This window comes from Siphateles boraxobius, unplaced genomic scaffold (assembly GCF_051911475.1).
Source record: "Siphateles boraxobius isolate OS27281-9 unplaced genomic scaffold, OSU_SipBor_1 198, whole genome shotgun sequence".
NCBI classification, from domain to species: domain Eukaryota; kingdom Metazoa; phylum Chordata; class Actinopteri; order Cypriniformes; family Leuciscidae; genus Siphateles; species Siphateles boraxobius.
The window spans coordinates 1,805,001-1,814,447 of NW_027508808.1; the positions used below are offsets into that span (position 1 = coordinate 1,805,001).

Genomic DNA, 9,447 nt, shown 5'->3' on the forward strand with positions numbered 1-9,447 from the left:
CAGTTTGGTCTACTGCAAAGGTTGCTGTGGCCACTGACTGTGTACGAGGTTTATTTGACAACAGTGGATAAGCTGGAAGCGTTAATAAGTTCATACATCAGGAAATGGTTGGGAGTTCCTCGCTGCCTCAGCAGAGTGGGACTTTATAGTAAAGGAGTATTGCAGCTGCCAGTCTCTGCTTTAACTGAGGAGTTTAAGTGTGCCAAGGTCAGAATGGAAATTACTTTAGCAGAGTCACGCGACAAATGTGTAAGGGAGGCAGCCCCTGTGGTAAAAACTGGTAGAAAGTGGTCAGCAAAGAAATCTGTAGTAGAGGCAAAGGTTGACCTTCAAATTGGGGATATCGTGGGACAGGTACAGCATGGAAGAGGGGGTTTTGGGCTCAGTTTAGCTCCTCCTAAATGGCACAAGGCAGGCCCAGCTCAAAGGAGGAAGCTGGTAGTCAACGAGGTGCGAAAGCAGGAGGGGAGGATGAGGTGTATAAAGGCCATTTCCCAGGCCAAGCAGGGAGAGTGGATGAGATGGGAGAGTGTGGAACAACGCAAGATGGGCTGGCAAGACCTTTGGTCAATGGAAGAGAGTAGGATCAGTTTCCTTATTAGGTCAACATATGATGTTCTCCCATCACCGCAGAACCTAAACCTCTGGGTAGGAGAGGATCCATCTTGTCCTTTGTGTTCATCACCTGCCACATTAAGGCACATTTTGACAGGATGTAAGGTGGCTCTTAGCCAGGGTCGGTTTACTTGATGCCATGACCAAGTATTGCGATGTTTGGCTTTAGCATTGGAAGGCAAGCGTAGTATGACCAATAAGTTGCCGCCTGTTCTAGCAAAACATTACACGCAGAAGACAATATTCCTCCGCCCAGGCGAGCAACCACCAAGAAAAGGTGCTAACACCAATTCTCGCTCAGGACAACTGGAAGCTGCTAGGGACTGGAAGATGCTGGCAGATCTTGATCAACGGCTTATTTTTCCACCTGAGATTGCCACCACTAACCTACGGCCAGATATTGTTTTGTGGTCTGGATCAACATGCATTGTTCAACTGATAGAGTTAACAGTGCCATGGGAGGATGCGGTAGATGAGGCATATGAGAGGAAGAAACTGCGGTATGCCCAGCTGGCCACTGAAGCAGAACAGCGAGGATGGAGAGTCCAGGTTTATCCAGTGGAAGTGGGTTGTCGAGGTTTTGTGGCACACTCTACAACCCGGTTCCTCAGAGACGTCGGATTCAGTGGCCAAGAGTTGCGTTGCACAGTAAAGAACTTATCTGAAGCAGCAGAAAGGAGCAGCAACTGGCTGTGGTTGAGACGGAAAGATTCCAGCTGGCTGTGTACAGGCCGCCATGCTACGGTTTCGTAGATTTCTTGAAAACTTGAAGAGTCTGTTGGTTTATTTGTATAGGTTGTATAGTATTTACAGTCATTATGTTCCTGTGTATATTGCGTGAATGACGGTCGGTTGGGCAGATATTGTGTTTTGCGGTAGGTGGTATGCCATACGGAACCGTTGCCACTGAAACTGCATATTAACGCACCAGTGGGGCTCGACAGCCATAGTCAAACGGGTTGGCGCGTATGGTTGGGTTGCGGAGAGATTGTGAGATTGTGGTTAGGTCTCAGCAGCAGGAGGGATGTAGAGGTCAGTAAGCTTGGCTGAGTTGAGTGGGGGACGGAGGGGGTGACTCTGGGACGCCAGAGTCACTGTCGAGCCCTCTTGAGGTGTCGTGGGCTAGTCAACGAAACACTGAGGACGGAAGGTGCCCACTTGAAGACCCTAGAGATGTCCCCTACTCAGCTCAATCCAAACGGTTGTTATGGGGGGACCGCACTGTGGTTGCAGCTGTTGTGTGTGCTGACGCGCAAATACACTATTAACACCAGACAGAAGGAGATTCACGTCACCAGATGGAAAGAAGCGTAAATGGATGGAGAAGCATAGGTTACTGTAAAGCTACGTCTTAGTTGGTGCTTATCTTGGCGAAAGCCGAGTACAAATCAGCATGAAGTTTTAACATCTACTCTCGTGTAATGGAAATCATGAAGCAGCACAACTGTTAGAATGATTTCTGAAGGATCATGTGACACTGAAGACTGGAGTAATGATGATTCACAGGAATAAATTACATAATATTTCACTGTTTTTAGAGAGAATCTTTCAGAAACATTTAAAATCTTATTTGAAATCCTATGTTTGAGTGTTAGTCTGAGTTGAGGTTTATAAACATTAAAACATTGCCATTATATTCATGAAAGGCATCAACGGCAGAACATGTTTGAAAACCCTTGCATTACTTTATAAAGCTGACGAGTTTATATTTGAGAGACACGAACAGCTGATCCACCATCTCACATTCACATCTCTGCTGTACTGTAACATAATGACTGTACAACTGTATAAATATGACTATATAAATACGACTTTATAACTGTATAAATATGACTATATAAATATGACTGTATAACTGTATAAATATGACTATAACTGTATAAATATGACTATATAACTGTATAGATATGATTTTATAACAGTAACAGAATGAACAGCTCACAGGACTAAACTCTTCCCAGTAAAGCTCCCATTCTGTAATACGAGACACGTCACACTTCGCTCTGCCTTAGTCACGCTCACACACTCACACACACACACACACACACACACACACACACACACACACACACACACACACACACTAAACCCTGACATCAGCACAAAACATGCGCACACTCGGCAACTTCATGAGGAGAAACGTCAGAGTGTCCGGCTCACACGTATAAAGCTATATAAAGTCTGAATAAACTCACACATTATAGATCAGGAACTCTAGATAATCTGAGATCTCACACGTATAAAGCTATATAAAGTCTGATTAAACACACATTATAGATCAGGAACTCTAGATACTCTGAGATCAGACACGTATAAAGCTATATAAAGTCTGAATAAACACAAGTTATAGATCAGGAAATCTAGATCCTCTGAGATCTGAAGCTCTTTCTGTCCTCGCTCCTTCAGGAATCTCAGAAAGTGTGTTTTCATCGGCCGGAAACAGACGACATGATCTCTGTCATCAGGAGAGAAGAGAGCGTCGCCTCAAAATATTACTCAGTGTTGCTAAAGCAACAAAACACGTTTTTATGGGTTTAATCACATTAAAAAAACAGTTTTCGCTAACACTTTACAATAAGGTTCATTATTAACATTAGTTAACTGTCTTAGTTAACATGAACAACGAACAATACATCTTTAGCATTATTAATCTTAGTTAATATTAACTTCAACATTTATTAATACACTATTAAAATCAAAGGATGTATTTGTTAACATTAGTTAATGCACTGTGAACTAACTGTATTTTTATTAACTAACATTAATAAATACTGTAACACATGTATTGCTCATTGTCAGGTCATGTTAGTTAATACATTAACTAATGAACCTTATTGTAAAGTGTTACCCAGTTTTTTTATTTATATTGAAGCGTTTAGCCTTTCTCGACACTGATGTTACCAGAAGCCAGTCATTATAGTTATAAAGTTATTAATATGGATTTTTTTTTTTTTACACTAACGCATCGCGTCAAAAGGCCTTTATTAACTCCTGGAGTCACATTGATACTTTTATGATGGATGTACTTTTTTTGGGGCTTCAAAATCTAAGTCTCCATTCACTTCCATTATAAAGCTATTCAGGAAAATTCAGGATATTTCTAATATAACTCTGATTGTTTTCGGCTGAAAGAAGAAAGTCATATACACATGGCCTGAGTAAATCATGGGATCATTTTCATTTTCGGTTGAACAAACCCTTTAATTCTTCTATCAACTGTTCAGATGTCTGGCATCCAGTTTAAACAAGCACATTAATCTTCACTGCTGTTCTCCAACAATCACCCGTGTTATTATTACATGCATAATGACAAGCTATTATACAGGTATTAAATGTATAATATGCTACTATTTGGTGTAAGTGATTACTGTAATATACAGCTCTGTAGAAACACAATGATCAAATCTGAGACGGCTGATCGTCTTAAAGGGACAGTTCACCCAAAAATGAAAATTCTGTCATCATTTATTCTCTATGGATACGTGTTTCTGCCACAGAATAAAACCTTTTTCAAAAGACTTTTTATCTCACAATTGGGAGTTTACATCTTGCAATTCTGACTGTATTCCTCAAAGTGCGAGATATAAAGTCCGAATTGCGAGACATAAACATGCTATTCTGAGAAAAAACTATTTACAATTATTTACAACAATTATATCTCACAATTCTGACTTTATAACTCGCAATTGTGACTTTATATCATGCACTTCGGACTTTATAACACAATTGTGACTTTATATCAAGCAATTGTGAGAGAAAAAAAGTCAGAATTGTGAGATAAAAAGTTTATTCTGTGGCAGAAACCAGCTTCCATAACTCTCCCTCAAGTTGTTCCAAACCTGTAGAAACAAACAGTTGTTGGTCCACATTGACTCCCAGTATTTTTTTTTTTTCCTAATACTATGAAAGTAATCAACTTTTTGGACACAAACATTCTTCAAAATATCTTCTTGTGTTCAGCAGAAGAAAGAAACTCACACAGGTTTGGAACAACTTTATGGTGAGTAAATGATGACATAATTCTCAGTTTTGGGTGAAATATCCCTTTAATTCATGATGGACTGTTACAATACGACAGCAGGACAGTTACGAGTTAACTCAAGTCTGAGAGCTCATTTCAGGTGTTTCTCTGTAACTTTTAATTAGTAAAGATTTACAGATCTCATTCTCACAAAGTCTCCGAAGTTTGAGAGTTTAATAAAAGTACTGACATGATCTGATGTGTTACAGATGCAGCGTTACACAGAGCGTCACTGATGGAGAACTGGGATCTCTGGTGGTAAACATATTAGATCAGTGTGAAGACAGATTATGAAGGTAATGCATGAGCTTCAGGATGATGAAGTTAAAGCATGAGCTTCAGGGTGTGGTGGAGCTGCACTTAAACAAAGACCTGGCCTTATAAAGGGATTTTAGAGAATTTTAAAACCTCAAAACACAAAAGCTGACTGCCAGGATTCAATAAAGCAAACCACCACCAACAAGTGAGTTATGAAATCTGGCACAAATAAAAGTAACACGATTATCAACTTCAAATCACCATGATTTCGCGGTACTAAATTTAACTTACTTACATTTTGACTCCTTTCAAAAATTTTCTTTCATTTTTTTTTCTCCATTGCATAGGCTATATAGACCGAGACGTATTTAATCCCAAATCCCCAGCATGCATCTGATTCTGAAAGACATTTTAAATGAACTTACCATCCCAGCAATGAGAAGTTGGACCAGGACAAAGCTCCGTTAATCCAGCTGTGTGAATAATGATCTAGCAGGAGATCCGAGGAGACTCGAGGCGAACTTTACTCTGTCATTCCCGTGTTTACGCGTGAATCGCATCTGAAAGCGCTTGCTTTGATTATGAAGGAAAAGCTTCGTGAAATCGCGTTTCTGGAGATGGTTTTCCTCCGGTCGGGAAGTGAAACCACTCCTACATCATCATTCTTGCGCTCGCTCCAGTCTGATGACGTCACCGCGGGCTTTAACCGTTTACTGCAGAACATAATAAATACTAGATAAATACTGCAGAGCATAATAAATACTAGATAAATACTGCAGAACATAATAAATACTAGATAAATACTGCAGAACATAATAAATACTAGATAAATACTGCAGAACATAATAAATACTAGATAAATACTGCAGAACATAATAAATACTAGATAAATACTGCAGAACATAATAAATACTAGATAAATACTGGAGAACATAATAAATACTAGATAAATACTGCAGAACATAATAAATACTAGATAAATACTGGAGAACATAATAAATACCAGATAAATACTGGAGAACATAATAAATACTAGATAAATACTGCAGAACATAATAAATACTAGATAAATACTGGAGAACATAATAAATACTAGATAAATACTGCAGAACATAATAAATACTAGATAAATACTGGAGAACATAATAAATACTAAATAAATACTGGAGAACATAATAAATACTAGATAAATACTGCAGAACATAATAAATACTAGATAACTACTGGAGAACATAATAAATACTAGATAAATACTGGAGAACATAATAAATACTAGATAAATACTGCAGAACATAATAAATACTAGATAAATACTGGAGAACATAATAAATACTAAATAAATACTGGAGAACATAATAAATACTAGATAAATACTGCAGAACATAATAAATACTAGATAACTACTGGAGAACATAATAAATACTAGATAAATACTGCAGAGCATAATAAATACTAGATAAATACTGGAGAACATAATAAATACTAGATAAATACTGGAGAACATAATAAATACTAGATAAATACTGGAGAACATAATAAATACTAGATAAATACTGCAGAACATAATAAATACTAGATAAATACTGCAGAACATAATAAATACTAGATAACTACTGGAGAACATAATAAATACTAGATAAATACTGCAGAGCATAATAAATACTAGATAAATACTGCAGAACATAATAAATACTAGATAACTACTGGAGAACATAATAAATACTAGATAAATACTGGAGAACATAATAAATACTAGATAAATACTGCAGAACATAATAAATACTAGATAAATACTGGAGAACATAATAAATACTAAATAAATACTGGAGAACATAATAAATACTAGATAAATACTGCAGAACATAATAAATACTAGATAACTACTGGAGAACATAATAAATACTAGATAAATACTGGAGAACATAATAAATACTAGATAAATACTGCAGAACATAATAAATACTAGATAAATACTGGAGAACATAATAAATACTAAATAAATACTGGAGAACATAATAAATACTAGATAAATACTGCAGAACATAATAAATACTAGATAAATACTGCAGAGCATAATAAATACTAGATAAATACTGCAGAACATAATAAATACTAGATAAATACTGGAGAACATAATAAATACTAGATAAATACTGCAGAACATAATAAATACTAGATAAATACTGGAGAACATAATAAATACTAGATAAATACTGGAGAACATAATAAATACTAAATAAATACTGGAGAACATAATAAATACTGTTCCTGAGCCAGTGTGTGTGTTGTCTGTTCCCGAGCCAGTGAGTGTGTTGTCTGTTCCCGAGCCAGTGAGTGTTGCCTGTTCCCGAGCCAGTGAGTGTGTAGCCTGTTCCCGAGCCAGTGAGTGTGTTGTCTGTTCCCGAGCCAGTGTGTTTGTTGTCTGTTCCCGAGCCAGTGTGTGTTGCCTGTTCCCGAGCCAGTGAGTGTGTAGCCTGTTCCCGAGCCAGTGAGTGTGTAGCCTGTTCCCGAGCCAGTGAGTGTGTTGTCTGTTCCCGAGCCAGTGAGTGTGTTGTCTGTTCCCGAGCCAGTGTGTGTGTTGCCTGTTCCCTAGCCAGTGAGTGTGTTATCTGTTCCCGAGCCAGTGAGTGTGTTGTCTGTTCCCGAGCCAGTGTGTGGCCTGTTCCCGAGCCAGTGTGTGTGTTGCCTGTTCCCGAGCCAGTGAGTGTGGTTTCTGTTCCGGAGCCAGTGAGTGTGTTGCCTGTTCCCGAGCCTGTTAGTGTGTTGTCTGTTACCGAGCCAGTGTGTGTTGCCTCTTCCCGAGCCAGTGAGTGTGTTGTCTGTTCCGGAGCCAGTGAGTGTGTTGCTGTTCCCGAGCCAGTGAGTGTGTTGCCTGTTCCGGAGCCAGTGAGTGTGTTGCCTGTTCCCGAGCCAGTGTGTGTTGTCTGTTCCCGAGCCAGTGAGTGTGTTGCCTGTTCCCGAGCCAGTGAGTGTGTTGCCTGTTCCCGAGCCAGTGAGTGTGTTGTCTGTTCCCGAGCCAGTGAGTGTGTTGTCTGTTCCCGAGCCAGTGAGTGTTGCCTGTTCCCGAGCCAGTGAGTGTTGTCTGTTCCCGAGCCAGTGAGTGTGTTGCCTGTTCCCGAGCCAGTGAGTGTGTTGTCTGTTCCCGAGCCAGTGAGTGTGTTGCCTGTTCCCGAGCCAGTGAGTGTGTTGTCTGTTCCCGAGCCAGTGAGTGTGTTGCCTGTTCCCGAGCCAGTGAGTGTGTTGTCTGTTCCCGAGCCAGTGAGTGTGTTGCCTGTTCCTGAGCCAGTGAGTTTGTTGTCTGTTCCCGAGCCAGTGAGTGTGTTGTCTGTTCCCGAGCCAGTGAGTGTGTTGTCTGTTCCCGAGCCAGTGAGTGTGTTGCCTGTTCCCGAGCCAGTGAGTGTGTTGCCTGTTCCCGAGCCAGTGAGTGTGTTGCCTGTTCCCGAGCCAGTGAGTGTGTTGCCTGTTCCCGAGCCAGTGAGTGTGTTGCCTGTTCCCGAGCCAGTGAGTGTGTTGTCTGTTCCCGAGCCAGTGAGTGTGTTGCCTGTTCCCGAGCCAGTGAGTGTGTTGTCTGTTCCAGAGCCAGTGAGTGTGTTGTCTGTTCCCGAGCCAGTGAGTGTGTTGTCTGTTCCCGAGCCAGTGAGTGTGTTGCCTGTTCCCGAGCCAGTGAGTGTGTTGTCTGTTCCCGAGCCAGTGAGTGTGTTGCCTGTTCCCGAGCCAGTGAGTGTGTTGTCTGTTCCCGAGCCAGTGAGTTTGTTGTCTGTTCCCGAGCCAGTGAGTGTGTTGCCTGTTCCCGAGCCAGTGAGTGTGTTGTCTGTTCCAGAGCCAGTGAGTGTGTTGTCTGTTCCCGAGCCAGTGAGTGTGTTGTCTGTTCCCGAGCCAGTGAGTGTGTTGCCTGTTCCCGAGCCAGTGAGTGTGTTGTCTGTTCCCGAGCCAGTGAGTGTGTTGTCTGCTCCCGAGCCAGTGAGTGTGTTGCCTGTTCCCGAGCCAGTGAGTGTGTTGCCTGTTCCTGAGCCAGTGAGTTTGTTGTCTGTTCCCGAGCCAGTGAGTGTGTTGTCTGTTCCCGAGCCAGTGAGTTTGTTGTCTGTTCCCGAGCCAGTGAGTGTGTTGCCTGTTCCCGAGCCAGTGAGTTTGTTGTCTGTTCCCGAGCCAGTGAGTGTGTTGTCTGTTCCCGAGCCAGTGAGTTTGTTGTCTGTTCCCGAGCCAGTGAGTGTGTTGCCTGTTCCCGAGCCAGTGAGTGTGTTGCCTGTTCCTGAGCCAGTGAGTTTGTTGTCTGTTCCCGAGCCAGTGAGTGTGTTGTCTGTTCCCTGAGCCAGTGAGTGTGTTGTCTGTTCCCGAGCCAGTGAGTGTGTTTTCTGTTCCCGAGCCAGTGAGTGTGTTGTCTGTTCCCGAGCCAGTGAGTGTGTTGTCTGTTCCCGAGCCAGTGAGTGTGTTGTCTGTTCCCTGAGCCAGTGAGTGTGTTGTCTGTTCCCGAGCCAGTGAGTGTGTTGTCTGTTCCCGAGCCAGTGTGTGTGTTGTCTTTTCCCTAGCCAGTGAGTGTGTTGTCTGTTCCCGAG

General features: G+C 41.5%; 1 protein-coding gene across 2 annotated transcripts in view; it reads right to left on the reverse strand.

Moving 5' to 3' along the window:
* The window catches only part of cd276 (CD276 molecule), a 149,237-nt gene extending 143,660 nt beyond the window's left edge, over positions 1-5,577 (reverse strand). The window contains exon 1 of one of the 2 annotated variants that reach the window (XM_077235574.1): positions 5,320-5,577. The gene's annotated coding sequence lies outside the window, so the exon portion shown is untranslated. Of the gene's footprint in view, positions 1-2,956; positions 3,065-5,319 lie in introns of those variants that run through there. The other variant, XM_077235575.1, reaches the window with a different exon arrangement.
* Between the last annotated feature and the right edge of the window lie 3,870 nt (positions 5,578-9,447).